Below are 17,568 nucleotides of genomic sequence, written 5' to 3'. Positions count from 1 at the left end.
TCGTCTTTTCGCAGCGTGTACTGGAATGGAACGAAGGACGTGGTCGCCAACCCGTGAAAATATGGATGGCAGAATCGCCTTGTTCCTTCGCGGATGCTGAAGGCAGCGTAATTAAGCTTAGGATACGAGCTGCGCGTTAAATTCATTTGCGCAGCACTGTTGGCTAACATCTTAGCGAAATTAACGAAGGAAACGCCCAACTTGTTTCGGAGATTCTCGTTTCCTCGCCGGATAGTTCAACGATGCTCTTATTTGGCAACCTGCACGAACGTTAAATATTTGAAATGGTTATGTGAAAAAATATGCACTTTACCAAACAGTACAGTCCTTCTTTTAATCTACAATTCCTGTAATCATCTCGTGCGTTGGCTGGTTTAATAAATTTAAACAATACACAGAAGTTTAGCGAATTTCGGAGCGGGTTAACGAACTTCCAGCATTGTTTATAATTCCATTATTTCCAAGTGAATCATGTAAATTGAGACGCCTTGTTCGCGTTAAACAGCATCCCGACCATTCTCGCGCACTGTCAGCTTAAATAACTTATGAATCTCTGGTGAACTCGTGTAACGTTGTCTAATTCAACCTTAGAAAAATAAAAGTACCAAGTTGCTACTCTATTCTCAGATTTCTAATTACGCTTCAAATATAGAAATTCCATGGCCTCTTTGACAAAATGAAAAGACCAATACCATTTATTTTCAACCATCGTCGAGGGTTGATTCAGTTTCAATGTTAGGAGTGGCTCGACGCAAAAAGATGTATCTTCTCCATGAATTAATAGATCCCGATTAATTGGAAGGGAAACCACCGAAAAGAATAAAATTGCTTTCAGTACACCCAGGGAAATGGAATTAAATGGAATCTCGAAAACATTTAACGAACGCTACTTTGTCGCTTAATAAATGCCGGGCTTTCCCTTAATCCCTGGACTAAGGGTCCGAGTTCCCTGCCCGTTATTTTGCCAGGCTACGTTAAATACCGAAATAAACGATAATCCTAGTCTGGACCTATGACAACGAGGGTGCGGGTGAACGAGTATTGATTTTGGGAGGGTATCTGCTCCAGCAACTGCCGAAATTCTCCTCCCCTGTACGGACACAGAACCCGCACCGATATTACACGAAAGACATTCATCATTCGCGCGAGGCCGGTTTTAAGGCGAGAGAAGCAACATCCGGGCAAAAGGGAGCCAGTGAATCGAAATGTAATCGAATTCGAGCCCGTATCTACCACCAACGTATTTATAGACGCGAAAGGTAACACTTTTCTCGGGAAGATCCGATTTTGTTCGCGGACTGCCCTGGATTTATTGAACTCCATATTTTTGGGACCGTAGATCCACTCGCTAGTTTTATCCGCGCCGATCCGATGGAATTCTTGTTACAATTTGAGTGGATTTTATTCGGGTTTACGTGAAATTAAATTGTTTAACGTGGTGTAAGTGTTCGTACCTGATTATCGAGTGTTTTATCAAGTGTCTTCGAAACGTCTTCTTGGATTTGCAAAATAAGATTTATCGTAAGTGTAAGATTTTTCTTTCTCGTTCAAACGTGCCCCTAAGCACGAAGAATGTTAGATATTGTAATCCACTCACGTGGACGTTTTGTTCGATGTATTGTAAACATTAAGATTTATAACTGGGTATGTTTGTATTCCGGGACCCGTGCTGGAAAGTGCGAAGAAAGTAATGTATTGATCTCTGTTCTGAGAATATTTTCTTTGTTTCAGGGTTGTTCGAGCGTGCATCGATTCTCGATGAATTTCAAAGTGCGAGAAGCTTAAATCGTATTCGCATCAACTATGAAGAGCCTGCATGAATACGTAATTGTTACATTTGCAATACAATGTAGAATGAAAAATAAATGTACTATTTGCTCGCAGACACGCCAAAATGTAATATTTCAAAAGGTTTTCAGTTTGTTTTACATTTTTAATATCGTTTTTAGACAAAGAAGATCCTCGACGTGGATCAAGACATCGAAGGTTGAAGTATCGTTTCACCGACCAGGATGATCGTATGACTATCGTGCAACACAACAAAAGGCAAAAGGTAAAAGAAAAAGATGGTTATGATCGATAATAGTGACAGTGATGTATTTGATAAAAGCAGTTGTAGCGATTAAATCATCCCACGACAACAAAGATATACATATAGAAGAATTATGATTCATCGAGTTGATTACGTCTGTATCACGTGCAACGCGTACAGTTAAATGGCTCGCGGAAAGTACTATGGACACAATGTGTTCCGTTTCCTCCGCAGTACAAAAGCTCGGACGAGGAAACGTTTCGAGGATGTTCTAGGACGATTTTCTCTTATTACGGACACGCGGATTTTCCTGTCCCGTAGTTGCGATGGACAATGTCTGTCAGGAATGTCGCTTCCCTCTGTAAAACGCCGCTGGTGTTTGCCAAATGTCAGAGTCAACGAAACTCCGGACAATAATGCGAAATTCCGATGAGCGGCCGTTGCCACCTAACGAAACACCGCTGGATCGGTTGCCAATTTTTCTACGAAACGTGCCAAGTCGCGGGGGAACAGACGCTGCTGAATTGTTTAACAGATGGTGGTCGTCGCGCGAACGATAAAAATAGTAGCCAAGAAGAATGTAAAGATCCTGTATCGCTGGCACGGTTCCGCGTGCACGTCGATCACAATCGTCCCATACTCTCGATCGCGGTCGATCGAGTCTCGCGATGGTCTGGCGATGCCCGTACGCATTCCACTTGCTCGATCAGCGACGATCCAATGGAACGAATTGTCGCGAAAGGACAAACTTCTTCTGGACCGACGAGATTAGACATATTGTGAATTTATTACCAAACATTGTCGAGATAAGTAATGATTCGTAAGTTGAACATTTCTATCCTTCTCACCTGGAGGTCTTGTTTGACATTCCCTAACACGTGATATGTAACGTACAGTGATAAATATCTAGTGCTGAATTTCGCCTCCGTTGTAGACAGAGCGTTATTCACATTACTGTGTTCAATTTCGACGGGAGTATAAAATAATTATACTTTGCGACAGTAATTACAAGTAGTATTACTAGTTCAGCTTTAACGAGCATTCGAAGCGTCTATGACTAAGCAAAAGATCGTTATTTAATATGTTAATGACCTCGGTGATTTCAATGACCTTAGAGTACGATAGAGAGATAGTTTAAGTATCCTTAACCATGATTGATGTTCGTTTGAATACAGTTTTTCTAACCTTCTAAATTACCCGCGCATTAGAAGCGACTCGAAGTTAGAAATATTTCAGTCCAATAGTTTTCTCCAGATAAACGTCGCGAGTATTCAATTGTTGGGAGGCTCGAGAAGTAGACGCCTTAACTTTCTAGCGGCTGAATTACGTAAAATCGCGCGGTATGAATCATGGTCAAAGAAGCGACCTTGAGCAGCCGGTTGACGTTGATCCGACCATGGTAGCCGGGGTGCAGTAGTCGTAAAGTTGGGTCCGAATCGGCGGAACGCTTTTGCACCGTCTCACACGTTCCACGGCAATCCCGATCGGATTAGACGCACCGTTGGCGAGCGCAATGTGCCTCGCATATTTCCGTCACGCTCGGCCGATCCTCTGCCTCCTTGGCGCCAGCCGGTGCTCCGTTTCCCTCTACTCCTCCGCGAACCTAACCGCCGACTACCCCTGTCTCTTCGCCGCTCTTTGTCCGCGCGTCGCGTCGCGGTGCCAGGATCTGGTTCGATCGCAGGGGCCGGGTCGGCGAACGGAAAAATCAGCGTCGCTGATAACGAGCGACGGGAATTTAAACGACCCGGTCGGTCGTTCCTCCGTCGCTAATTCCCGGATAACGAATTTGATAGAGCCAGGGAATCGTGCAAAATCACACTGAGTAATTGCGACTCCGAACCGGTGCTTCCGGTACGGGTCGATCCGTGTACGAGGGGAGAGTACTCCGGGCAGGCCAGTTTCCTCGCTGATAAGTGGGATCCAATGCTAATTGAAATGCTCGATTAAGGCTCGAAACATACTGTCGACTCTCCGTCGCGCGACACGCTCCTGGAAACGGCGAAGGCCGTGGTTGATTCGACAGGTATAACGCACGAGATAGTGCAATTTTGCCTGCTTGGAATATTTTCGTAACATTGGAAGGTATGAAAAAATGATTCTCGGAAAAGCAAGTTGATACCAGGGGAAATGTATGCCAAGGAAGTTTCTTTCCGTGTGGACGTTACTTTCATCCATTCTTGGGCGTGCGATATTAACTTCGGTGTGATGTCGACAGTTAAGACAGGAAACATAAAAGATAACTTTCTTCGTTACAAATTGTCTTCCTGGAAGGGAAAGAAGCGATAAATTTTTACTGGAACCAATTCATCATATTCTTTAAATCGCCGGATGTGCGGTTAACGAATAAAAAGAGATTTGCACGTTTTCTTGTCAAAATGGTCTCGTGGAACAAACGTCTTAGTAGACAGAAATATTCTCAACTCTCTCTGCTGTTCTTTAAATAATAATAGAAAAGAATTGCAGAATTTAATATGTAAACAAATGGTATCTACTACGAATAACTACGCAAACGTCGAACCTATCTCTATAAATTGATGAAATATCGCGAACCAAACTGTTCCATACAGAAGTGACCTAAATTTAACGCCTCGCTAAGGATGCAAATGAAAGTCAAAATCATTATTTAAAGGTTCGAGGCGAAGAGAACGTTAGATTTTTGAGGCGCCTTTGAAATCGTCGTTTGCCAAGAGGACTCCCGGCTACATTGTATCGAAACATTCCATACCGCTAGAGGAGGCAAAAAAGCGAAGATATACCTGGCGTCGCGGTACCATACGTCTACGTGAGGCAATTTGATCTTACGTTTTTGTGAAAGCACGAGCGTTCCACGTAATGAGCGATGCTTCGCTTTTTTCTTCCCCTCCTAGGCCTTTTTTTCTTTCTCTGTTCAAGAAACACCGTTACGATTCTACAGAGGAACAGAGAGTACCGGTATCCACGAAAAGATCGCGTTCAATTTCATCGTTGAATCGAATCGATTCATCCCGGGGGCCCATTAGGCGGAATTCGCAAGTTTTACGAACGTTTATAGACCGAGTTCGAAATATTACTGTCCTCTTGATTTTTATTAGATGTTAGATCAACGTGTTGGGTTCGTTAGGCGGACATTTATGAAGAGAGTCTCAAGCGGAGTAAGAAGGGGTAATGGCAAACACTTAAGCAATAATTGCTAAAACTAAAAACGTAAGAGGCTTGTTTCCCTCGGATGCATAGCAACGACTTAAACCGGGGACCATTCAAGATTGCAGGCGATTCGCTGCCAGCGAACAGTATGACGAGACACAAAAACAGTTGCACGCTTGGAGCATGTCGTTTTTACCGGCCATTATTGCCCGCTGACCGCCACTATCCCCTATTACTGTCGTTTTCTAAGCAGTTATTATCATAATTAGTTTGTTCATTTTTCATTGGATTTCGATACGTGGTCCTGGGCGTAGGAAAGAGATCGTCGACAGCGATTAGGATTTTATTAGCCTTCTGTAAGTCGTTTATGATAAGGATATAAGGAACGCGCTATTTAGGAGCTATATCCGTCAACAATATTCATACCTCCATTAAAGCTTTCAGGTACAAATTGAGACCATAAAAGTCGCCTTATTGGCGCCTGGTGTGGAATCCTCTGGGCCCAATTTTTTTGTACCTTTTCAAACCAAGTCTCAGCATCGCGTTTTGTACAATTTGTATATGCACTTTTGTCACGATATTATATTTAAATCAAGCTACACTGAATACTCTAAAACGTAAACAAACACTGCAGTACATAAGAGTGCCTTTTTCTCTCCATGAATCGAAAAGAAATAAATTCGTTCGCGTTTACTAAGATGGTATCAATCGCCAGGTCAATTAATACAGTGAGATAAAAAAGGCTCTATAGGAACCATGATTTGTCAGTTGAACGAACACGAGGTACCCCAAATGTCTTAGCGAAAGTCGAGCAGAGAACGGTGACGATCTTCGATCGTCATGGTCGAAGAGTCTCTTTCCCCAATTTGGTTTTTGCTGGTCAGTGCCGTTCGTTCACGTGCAAACAGATGCTGGATGAATGATACTTGCGCGTTACATGCACCGGATAACGTCACGGAAGATTTAGTTACAGAGACTGGTTCTACGAACGCGGATTGCGCGTTGTTTGGGCCTCGTGATCTCGAGAAATGGCATTTGTTCCTTTTGGTTTGCCGACTTGTACAAACATTGCTTCAGATTTAATCTCCGATTTAGTGGTATTACTGTTTCGTCTATATATCTTCCTTAATGAACTTACTTAAGAGATGAAGAGCTGTTTGCCGTGTTTGATTTTTACGCTCCTATCAACGCACAGACATTCTTCCGTTGACAATGTTATTTTTAACCTTTTTTGCGCTCCGATGGCACGCTCTGCTGGTAACCATTATCGATAAGCTATCGATACCTTAATGATAGTTACCGATATATCGATAATATCGTTAAGCAATCGGCGAATTGAATAGAAGAACCGAAGCAGGATTTAACGTGTAATAAATTTCTCGCCTCTATGTACGTGGATGTACTTTGGCCCGTAATCTTGTTTCCCTGCCAGAAAGAATCCGTCCTGTTTTAGAGAATAATCATCCACTCGGAACAGAACTTGCTGCTATAGATAAATATTCGACAGCCATAATCGAATGCTTAGGAAAATCGTGTACACGGACGCGCGTTTCTACAAATAGTCGTGCAATCGGTTCTGCCCCTCGAAACGGAGTCTACTGCATAAAATCCTGCGAATCGGTAAATAGTTATCGTTTTGATAATTAAACGAATTCTTACCAGTACCTCGAATATTAATCTCAGAATTCTTTCTTACGTGTTACAGTATCGCTTCGGAGGAACTCGAATTTGCCTGCACGCCGGACAAACCAGATGATTCACAGGAAGTTCCAATGACCCAGGCGACATCCCTTCATCCTGCGTTTCTCACACCAACAAAATCAGGTTTGCGTCGTCATTCGAAGTCGACTTTAGTAACAGGCCGGAAAAACACGACCGTATTCTAATAGCTCAACCTTCACGCCTCTTCGAGGAAGATCTCGTTCGAAAAGTTCCCCTCTCGCGGTCGATTCGCTGTTGGTTGTTTATTTGTTCCGTGACTCACGAAACCGGCGCACGTCAGGTTTCTCGGTAGGAAAGGGACTTCAAGGTCCGACAAAAATATCCGCGAACCAGCAGAAAAAAAATCGACGCGCCCCGGCATCCAGTTTCCGATACCATTACGACATCGCGATGCACGGTGCGTTCGAGGGCGGTTCCGCCATTAAGCAGCGTAGAAGCTCGCGGCAGTCTTACAGCGAGGACAAAAAGAAAGGACGTAAGGACAGGTCTTGCACGATTATAATAAAATCGCAGTTTGTTCCTGGTCGGGGCCCGCGTATTCCCACAGGGCCCACTACTGGCACAGTCCACCTACCGCATTCGCCACGGTAACTCGTTGTACACTTTGCATACGCGCCGTTTCGGTCAACGGACTCGCCTAAGTGAATCTAGCACGGAAGGTGGTCGATACGAATGCCGGGATACGGTTTTGCACTCGTTAAACCTTTGGTTTGTCCCTTATAGGGGCCCACAAACTTAACGATTTATCATGCCATCCGTCGACGCGACGATACCACCCTATTCTTCGATTTTGTTGTTCGATCCTTTGCACGCAGACGCATCTGACTGAATTCCATCGTAAAGGATAATTTAAGTATCTTTACAGGATTACTTAGAAAGAAAAGAAAAATAGATTTGAAAGAATTCTTCGTTCGTTATTAACACGATCGATATACAACCGTGCCCTGTTACTGAATTTTACAATATAACTATTTATATTTCTATTTACGTCATATATCAAAGGTTTTCGAAGAATATTTTTAGCTCGAAGATAATTTTTTGACAACGGCGCTAAAAACAGACCGTCTTAATTTATCGTGTTATTTCTATACAACTCGGTAAACATTCAGATTTACGATAAGATTACACTCGAGAACCCCGATTCATCATTTCTTTTTTCCTCGTTCCGACAAATTAAACTCTGTCAACTCGATCCATAAGCGCCTGACATTTTTCATAATCTGCTAACCAAGCAGTGCTGTCAAACGACGCCTACCATATATCAGTTCGATCGTTTTAATATAGAATGGGAAATCAAAGTTCGAGTATGTGTTTTTTAAAATGGAAATTTAAATTAGGATTCATCGTAGCGACGACTATATTCTTGGAAGATGCAAACGTTCAACGTGATTCGGAAGATTGATTTAGTTAATTATTTTACTGTTGAAATGTATTATACGTACGGTAGGAAGTTGAAATAATTTTTGTTGCAATACAGAATTTATTCGACTCTTCGTTTCGACGTTTCAATTATAAGGTAGTAAGATATTCTTCAGGTATAATATATCAACCAGGCGAGCTATTCGCCGGGATAATTTAAGAGAGCACGTCAGTTTCAAGAAGCTCCAGTAAATAGTAATCGAACATATTAAAGGAATTTCAGCGAATGTTTCGCGTTATTGATATATCATTCATAAAGAAGATTATACTACCTTGTGATCGAAACGTCGTAATAAACAATTGGTTAATTATACCGTTCTAATCGATATATCGACCAAAAACTATTGAAATTTCCTACCGCTTTATTTTCTATATGCTTCTAAATAACGGTTAATAGTGTTCGAAGACGATCAAAAGCAAAGAATAGAATTTAATTCGAATTTCCTGCTTTATCGAGCAACGACAGGACGCGAATTAGGAATAGATTCTCCACTCCTTGAACAACCGTAGCGCCATGCACGAAACGGATGCAAAAACGCCTCGATTAAATTCACCATCAAATTTTATCGTCCGACAGTTATAATGAAATCCAGACGAGATTTATCGCGCCGAGAAGTGACCGTTAAACGCGAATGCGAAAAAGTAAAAAACGTGAACGTTAATGCTTGCACGCGTCGCGGGACGATGTTTCGCGAAATTTTTCATTGAACGAACCGGTGTCTCTTTAGTAAACGTTTACGAGCCAGTGAATAACATGACGAATAAAATATCCATTCCGAATAGAATTTATTTCCGGCAGCTGTGACAAATCGTTATATTTCCACGGGACAAAATTCTCAGAATGTGGCCAAAATTTTTTTTCTCCGTAGGAATTTCTAATAGAATCTTTCACGTACTCTTCGTTTAGAAAACTTTCTATGAAAAGTGAGTTTGGGTTAATTCATTTCAATTCGTACAGTTTATGAATCGAAAAAGTTTTGTAACTTGCTCAAAATATTGATGGTTCTTTGAATTTTGGCCACGTACCCGGGAAATCTGTTTCGCGACGACGTTTGCCAATCTTCCGGATGGCGATAAATTAACAAACATGCGTAAGGAACGCGTGTGCGTGCCCCTTCTTAGTTTGATGCGTCGATTAATATGGGAAACGCGTGATCGTGGTTTCGCCCATTTTTAAGTATTCCCCGACCGACTCGACCCGCCCGTTAGGATAATAATTTCAAAACGGACATAATGACATTCCGACTTCTTGGCGGCTTTCACTGACAATAGATTCTCCGGAGAACATTAACGGTCCTAGAATGCGTCGGGCACGTACCATCCTCGATTCACTGTTTCATCTTCTGCTGTTCTCTTTTACCCGTTATGGCGTTCAATTGTGCCGGTTCATCGATACGATAAAGGGGAAAATGAAACGGGAAAACAACGACAATGACGTTTGAGCTTTTGTATATTAGACATTGTTTCGTAGTCAAACCGATTATGGAGTAAGTTTAACCGGTATCCAAAGAAATTTATATGAGATCGGCTCGACAGTTTGCACGATTCCATACGGAAAAAGACTTGCTTGGATTTATTTATCTATTCAGTTATTAATTTATTAATTTTTATTTTAATACGAGGTCTATAAATATGTATTCGCCGGTGATTGATATTCTGTTGGAAATTAACCGTTGACTTCAGCATTGAAAATGGAGAAAAGAAACAACGTAACGCGAAATACTGTTGGAAAAATTAATTATCGTTAATGAGACGAATAAGTATCAACCGCGCGGAATACCAACACCGTAACCGCTGCGGAGCTGGTATTAAACTTTACAGTTTGCCGTAACGTTACTTTAATCCCGACCGGAGATGTTTGCTCTCGATAAGTAATTAAGCAGCCGACGATCACCGGCCGATAAATTGTTCATTACGACAGATTGCTCGGACAGTCACGGTACCATGAGTGTCAAAACTCAGTCGAAGGTTCATTAACACGTTTCCTCCGTGAGCTACAGTTACTCGGATGACGCTCTATCGGAGTGACTCGCTTGGAAATGGAATTTCCGTGCTCGAGATGGCTGCTGATGTAATCTCTGTCTGCCGTGAATTTAATCGGATGTACCGGAACCGCCATCGAGTCTAATTTAGATTCGTCTTCATTGGGGATCGATATCGCGATACGATCTTCTCCGGTTACGCTAACTCTGGGAAACGTGTACAGTCTACGCGCATACAATAAGACTAACAATAAGAGGATACGACAACTTCTTTGGACAATTTATCGAGCTCATAGATATAATAATTTTACACGTATTTATTCGACAAGCGTCGCGTAGAAAAATTTCGTAGTGTTTTTACACGAACCCACGATCCAACGAGCAAGATTAACGAAGCAACGTTGAATTCGCGAGCGCGACACCGCGACGAGCACCTCTTCCGTTCGACTAATCGTTAGAGTTTCCTAATCGCGCGAACGTGACATTGGCCGTGGCTGGTGGGTCCCCTTGGCGAGCGGTTAACGAGTTCGCGGGCGTTCGAGGTGTTAACACGTAGCCCGCGGTGCTAACAATGGGCTAACTGTAACCACGAACAAGGTTTCCACGGTTCTTCGTACTTTTCTTCCACGCGCATGCATGCATACACGCGCGACGCCGCTTCGCGACACGTCGCGTTTCCTCTGGTGCTCCGCCTCCATCGTCGCGTTGTTACGAAGCGAAATGAGTGCCCTCGGGCGACTGCACTTCTGACAATTTATTTTCGCCTCGGTAATAGCAGAAGAGCGCAACACGAAGGGCGAAATGTCCTTTCTCGGCGCTTCGATCATCATCGGACCCTCGATTTCACCATACGCGTTAAATTTATTTTCACCTCTGGGCAGACATTTATTTTAGATCAAGACTATTCTTTGACGATAAAACTGCGGATATTAGTTCTTTGTACCAAAGAAACAAATGTTTTTTTCTCTTTATAGGGAATCGAGTAAAGTTTTTGCAATTTTTATTAGAAATTACCGTCGAGAAATATCTTAACAGTTAACAAGTTCAGCTGATATTCGCGAAATTGGCCAAGATGCTGGACCCTAACAGAAACGTGACAAGCATTCTGTCCATTCGGTCGACCTTCGGGCAGATTTTGTTCAGGTAGCGACTAACAGTTACTTGGCCACCCTCCCTAAACTCGTTATTGTGCTTCACATTAGTAACCTAGGGACCAGACGAAGAGAAAAAGATATTGAGTGCGTTCCTTAACTCATTTATCGACCGAGTTATTTATTTCGTAGCGATTTAAGCCGTGTAAAACTTTGAGTGCTTTCAAAATCGGTATATCGATAAACGACTCTAAAGTAATGGGGCATCGAGTTAAAAAAACTGAGGTTACCAAGTTTAAATGTTTCTGGGCATGAAGCTTCGAGCACGAGACACGGAACAATCAATTTCACAGTTAGAATTCAATTCGAAGTGTCGATTAAAATACGCTGAAGCGGATAGACTCCTAGTTTGGATAGAGTGTTAATCAGAACACCTCGAAGTTATATTCTTATAACAGTTAGAAACAATTACGAGAAGCAACTAGGTTTCAATTAATATAATGATTACGTAGCCGTACCATTTAATTATAGCCACCGTATATTTCCCACTTCATCGTTTTATATAAAGTTTCTCAACTCTCTAGGCAATATCCAACTTTAACTCGATCTTTTACGTTGGAACCAGAGGTTGTAACCTTTTTCGGGATGTTTAGACCAAAGAATTACATCCTTGGTATCTTCTAAAAGTCCTTTTACCTATTTTGAGATAACCAGCTAACCTTTTTGAAAGAACACGTCCCCGAAAAATGAAAGGACTATGTTTCAAGCGACTTTTCAAATTCGACAGTTTGCTGACGTCAATCGACGGTCCACGGGGACCATAAATTAGACTGCTTTTTCCCCTCAAATACTTTCTATCGTTTCTCGTAACTTATCCCTCGCATTTCCCTTTTTTCTAACTTCGTCTCATATATCTTTCTTCTCCGATAAAACAATGTTTTCAAATTTTATCTTCGACAGAGTATTTCAGGTCCATATATCTCTCTTTTTGAGCAGCTCCAATCAGTCCTCGATCTATTTTAGTACACCTTCGTCCTTACCCTCAGAGGAACGTTGTTTTTATACAGGGTGTTCGGCCAACCCTGGGAAAAATATTAATGGGGGATTCTGGAGGCCAAAATAAGACGAAAATCAAAAATACCAATTTGTTGATGGTGGCTTCGTTAAGAAGTTATTAACGTTTAAAGTTCCGCCAGTACTGAATTTTTTTCTAGAAAGTGGATAGGATTTCGGGAGTATGTCTATTCACCAAAAATAATTGTAATTGACCCCCACAACCGAAAATAATTTTTCCAAAACGATTTGAAATTTTTTAATTTAATTGTTAATAACTTTTTAACGAAGCCTGCATCAACAAATTGGTATTCTTGGTTTTCGTCTTATTTTGGCCTCCAGAATTCCCCATTAAAATTTTTTCCAAGAGTGGCCGAACACGCTGTATACCTTATCTATCAATGAGTCGTAAAATGAAGTTGGAAACTTAGACGTAGATAGATTTTAGAGTAAATCCGAAGTCCTCGTGTAGCGTATACATTCGTTGCGTTTCCAGTTTTGCGAATAACATGGACAAATCGAAGGGAGCAACGACTCGATTGGCAGCATCAGCGATAAATCGTGAAAAGCGAGGGGAATGGTCGGCTGGGCGGAGGAACGAGCGATCTGACGCGGCGTTTCTCCTTTAGATTCTGTTAATAGAAGCGCAAAATCGGAAGGAACTGTTAACGAGGGGCACGATTGGCTGCGCGAGGCGATCGAACGGCCGCGGCACGATCCAAAGAAACAAGTGGTTTGTCGTTATTTGCACACAATGACCGCGGGGCAACCGTGGCTGCTCGTGAGTGAAAGACGAATGGCTCGGTGCACCGGCGCGCAGCTGCCGTGATTTTCAGAGACTTATTGCCGTATAGTTTTGACGGGCGCGAGATGAAGGCTCCGCGGAGACCTCCGTGGATTGAGACACGGAATCGGAGATGAATGGATCGCGATAGATGTCGAGTTTGGTCTCTGGTTGCTTTTGACAAGCGGTTCGGCGAAGCAAGGGGGATATTTCAGACGTAAGGATCCGACGATCGGTGGAATTTAAACGTTACGTTCGGTGGATGAACGAATACGGAGCGTATAGTACGAGCTTCGACGTAAATAATATTTTATTTAGAGATCTCGATCGAATAAATTAATTCCCTGCCGCAAACTTCATGGTTTCCAGAGGGACGGCGAGAGAGAAGCATGGTCGGTAACGGTATCGAGTCATGACTGGACCAAACCGCCGAAACCTGTCGCGCTCATTAATCCGTCATGTCGCGAAGAAGGCCGAGCCACGGGTAAAAACGACAACGGGGCCGCAAAGAAGACGACAAAGTGCTATCAGGAAGTGCCGCGATAATAAGAATTACCGCAAAGGTCGTCGCTGCGCCTGGCGAAGCGGGGCCAGGAAGAAGTCGAAGAACCGGCTGAAGCGTTTGTCGAATACCAACGATCCCATTTAACAAATTTTCGAGGAGACATTGGAGCCAAGAAGATTCGTACAGAGACCGGCCGAGCGTCGATAGAAAAGGAAGAAGTCTGCTGGATGAAGAAGAAGAAGAAGAGGCTTCTTGACGCGGTCCAACGTACTCGCAGGATCTTTGATCCACGGTGACGCGGTATAAATAGAAACCCGGCTCCTTCCACAGGCCAAACCACTCTCCCTCCACCACCCTTTTCTTTGCTCATCCTGCTTCTCTTGTTTCTCTACTTCGTTCTCTTCTTCTACCTTTCTCACCTTTCCCTTCGTCGTCTTCCACATTCTTCGCCTTTCCCTTCGTCTTCCTCCACAGTCTTCGAGTCTTCCCTTCTTCATTTTCCTCCCGTCCCGCGTCCTCATCGTCCTCTTCAGGGTTCTTACGCACCGTCCTTTCCCCCTTGGTCTCCCGACAGCCTGGTCGCTCGCGGTAACCTGTTATTTCAGGACTGCGAATCGCTGGGAGTTTTTGCGGGTCTCCCGACCCACGGCACTATAAATATCGAAGTTCCTTTTGCCCGTAGCTGTGCTCGTCCGTCGACGTCGGGTCCCGACCGGTGGCCAGGCGGAATCGAGGGCTCCTCCTTCCCAGAAAACAGACTCAGGCGCCTCTTCATGGCATCTGTCGCGCGACGGACCCCTCACAATTAGACAGGATCGCCAGCGCCTCGTACGTCTTCTTTCTCGGCTGAGAACACGCGGCCCCCACGGATGCCGCGATCAGAAAAACGCTGGGACGCGCGCCGTCACTCCTCCCGATCCCTCGCCCTCTCCTATCCGATGGTATTCCACCAAGATTGCTTCAATTTGCCCGGGATTGCGCATTTTGGCGGAAGGACCCTCCTCGAATACCGCCACCGAAATTCTTAACATTTTTTCGCGTATTTCCATTCCCGGTTCGCTCGGGGAAACCATTTCGTTCATTCGTCAACTTGATTTATCCGTCGATACAAAACGAATACCCGAGTTTGCTCTTGGCAGAATATGCATAAAACACGGGACACAATTATCAAACGCTTTAAATTTGAATTACTGGGATCGAAAGACTTTTTCTCGTTCTTCTAACGTTTCGACCGAAGACTTTTCGTTTTATTTTGCAGCCTTGATAATAACTTGCGACAGCCAGATAACCACGGCGGCCATCTTCTAAAAGTCGACCTTTTACCGTCGCTACCGAAACTGGTTTTACTTCTGCTTTTATTCGGTTCTGAAGTCAGTTCTGAGATCTTTTCTTATTTCGCTCGCTGAAAAATACTTATAATTTCGTAAATTAAATTTGTGTTATCGCAAATGAAACTTGAATCGAGTTTAATATAACGATCTACTTGTTCGTTCGTTTTACCAAACGCGAGTCTTGATCTTACCATCAAATTAACAAAGATATAATGAAAGTCTATTCGAGGATCGAGGTGGAAACATATTATTGTCACGTCACACAAGTTTGCAGTTGTTTTTAAACTGCTCGAAACACTGACTGCACGTTGCGTGACAATTATATTGCCATGCAAATCAGCTCACGCCTCGCGCGTCTCTCATATTCTGTGGAAACATGCTTTTAACCGTGAGCCAACTGCTCGAAACAAATGCGAAATCCTTGCAAATTTATGTGAAACCACGTAAACTGACGCGACACTAATGTGCTTTCTATACATGATTTTACTCGGAAGTTCGGAAGAAATTGTGTTTCCATCTTTAACTCCTTCCCGTATTTTAACGAGTCTGACTTGTGACAAAGATTTTGCCCAAACATAAATATCACGAGCCAGACTCGCGAACAGAAAGTCAGCTCAAACGTAAACATCACGAGCCAGGCTCGCAGCAAATCACGATCGCGATTGAGTTTTAGTTCCTATCAGTACGCCACAAGAGTCGGTCACGATTCTTACAACCTCTGTTACAAAGCAGGTTAGTATCAGTCTGGTCTGTTTACCGCGCGTTGACGCCTATCGTTTGGGCCCGGATTTCGTCGAGCTAAATGGTATTTCGCTTCGTGGTCAGAATATCTGAATCGTAGTCAGAATTGTTAAATTCTTCTGGCCTTAAATATATGATTTAGAATCATCGGTATCGGTATCCTTTCAATTATTTTTAGCGTATAATTTTTTAGGACACGGATTACATCAGAAAGCTTTTATCAGCTCCTCTTATTGGTTTCACTTTTTTCACCGTCGTGAATTTAATGCTCGACCGGGAATGGGTTGGAAATGAATTCTCAATCGATTCTGCTTTAATTAGAAGCCGAGGATAACAATTTTAGTAAAGCTAAAACGACTCTCGACCATTTTCGTTTAAGTTTATAATCCCTCACAGGGAATATTCGCAACGATTCTAATCCTCACTTTTGAGATACGGGCCGTTCGTAGTTCATGTATTTTTATCCACAACGTTTGAATTTTGCATTTTTGCTCTGTACAGCTCTTTTTTTATAACTTTCATATTTTCTACGAAATAATCGTACTTTCGCAATTCCTTGAGGCTCGTAGAATAATCTCTTGATCTCTCGTTAGAATATTACACTTGGTATTCTATTTACTGTAAGAGACTAGCAAAAGGTTGGAACCGATAACCCAAAATACCTAAACTTTTAGACACCTAGTCACGTAGGTTCGAAGAATCGTGACCGAAATTAACTAGAGAGGCAACGATCGTTGGAGGAGCCACAGTTAGTCGCGATATTCTAGTGCCGGTTCGTAGAATTCGTTCACCTGCTGTCCGAAAACTTCCTGGTGGCAACATCCTTGCAAAGGACGCAGGTACTTTCGTCGGATTCCCGCGCGGGTCGTCGAAGTCACGAAGATCGTTCCGCGCGAGCACGCGAGGATCTTCCTCGTGACTTCGCGTTCCTGCCCGGCGAAACACGATTGCCGATAATGAGCGGCGCAATTATTTCGATGTCCGTCGATGGGTCGCATAAATATTGACAAAAACGACAATTATTTTCTGCGGTTTTGCGGTGGCGCGCCGGCGTTGCACGTACAACGAGGAGAGACCGGATAACGGTCGTCGGCGTTGTATGTGCGTGGCTGATTAATAAATCCAGTTAACGGGGATTTATTTAGTCAGATAAACATCGCGCGCACTACGCCGGGGCTTATCGTAATTAAATTTACACCGCGGCTACCGATCGCGAAACTGTTCGTTCCCTGAATCTTAATTAACGACGGGATCGTGCGCGCGCGTTCGCGCTGGCAAACAGCGCTGGGAAACCTTTTCATCGATTGTCTTTGCGTCTGGGTTCGTAGAACGTTTCCTCTTGCGACCGTATTAACGCCTCTTTTACTATTTAACTGTGCGGGTAGACCCGCCATTCTCGGATCCCAAGAAAACGCTTCGTATCTTATATCGAGTCAGACTCGTGGCGCATATACGGGATGAATATGACAAGAAGGAGTAACTCTCGACAGAGATCAATTTTTGATAGTTTTCTTTGTAACTGTTCCGTTGCTTTCCAACTAATTTCAAAGTAAATCGTCAGGCGAGGGGTGGATTAAAAAATGAATCTTGTGTAACGATAATGAAATTTGTAGAGGGCGTCGAAAGCAGAGGAACTCGCGCGTCGACATGTGCAACGCGAAGCGTGTTGCGCTGCGCTCATTGTAAATGTGCGCTTGGCCTTAAAAGTGGATCCACGGTACAACAATGGAGGCCACGATCCCGAGGAAAGCCCCTTTTATCGGTGCACGACAGCATAGTTGG

The sequence above is a fragment of the Colletes latitarsis genome, chromosome 8, assembly GCF_051014445.1.
Source record: "Colletes latitarsis isolate SP2378_abdomen chromosome 8, iyColLati1, whole genome shotgun sequence".
Lineage (NCBI taxonomy): Eukaryota > Metazoa > Arthropoda > Insecta > Hymenoptera > Colletidae > Colletes > Colletes latitarsis.
Note: the sequence above shows the minus strand (reverse complement) of the source record.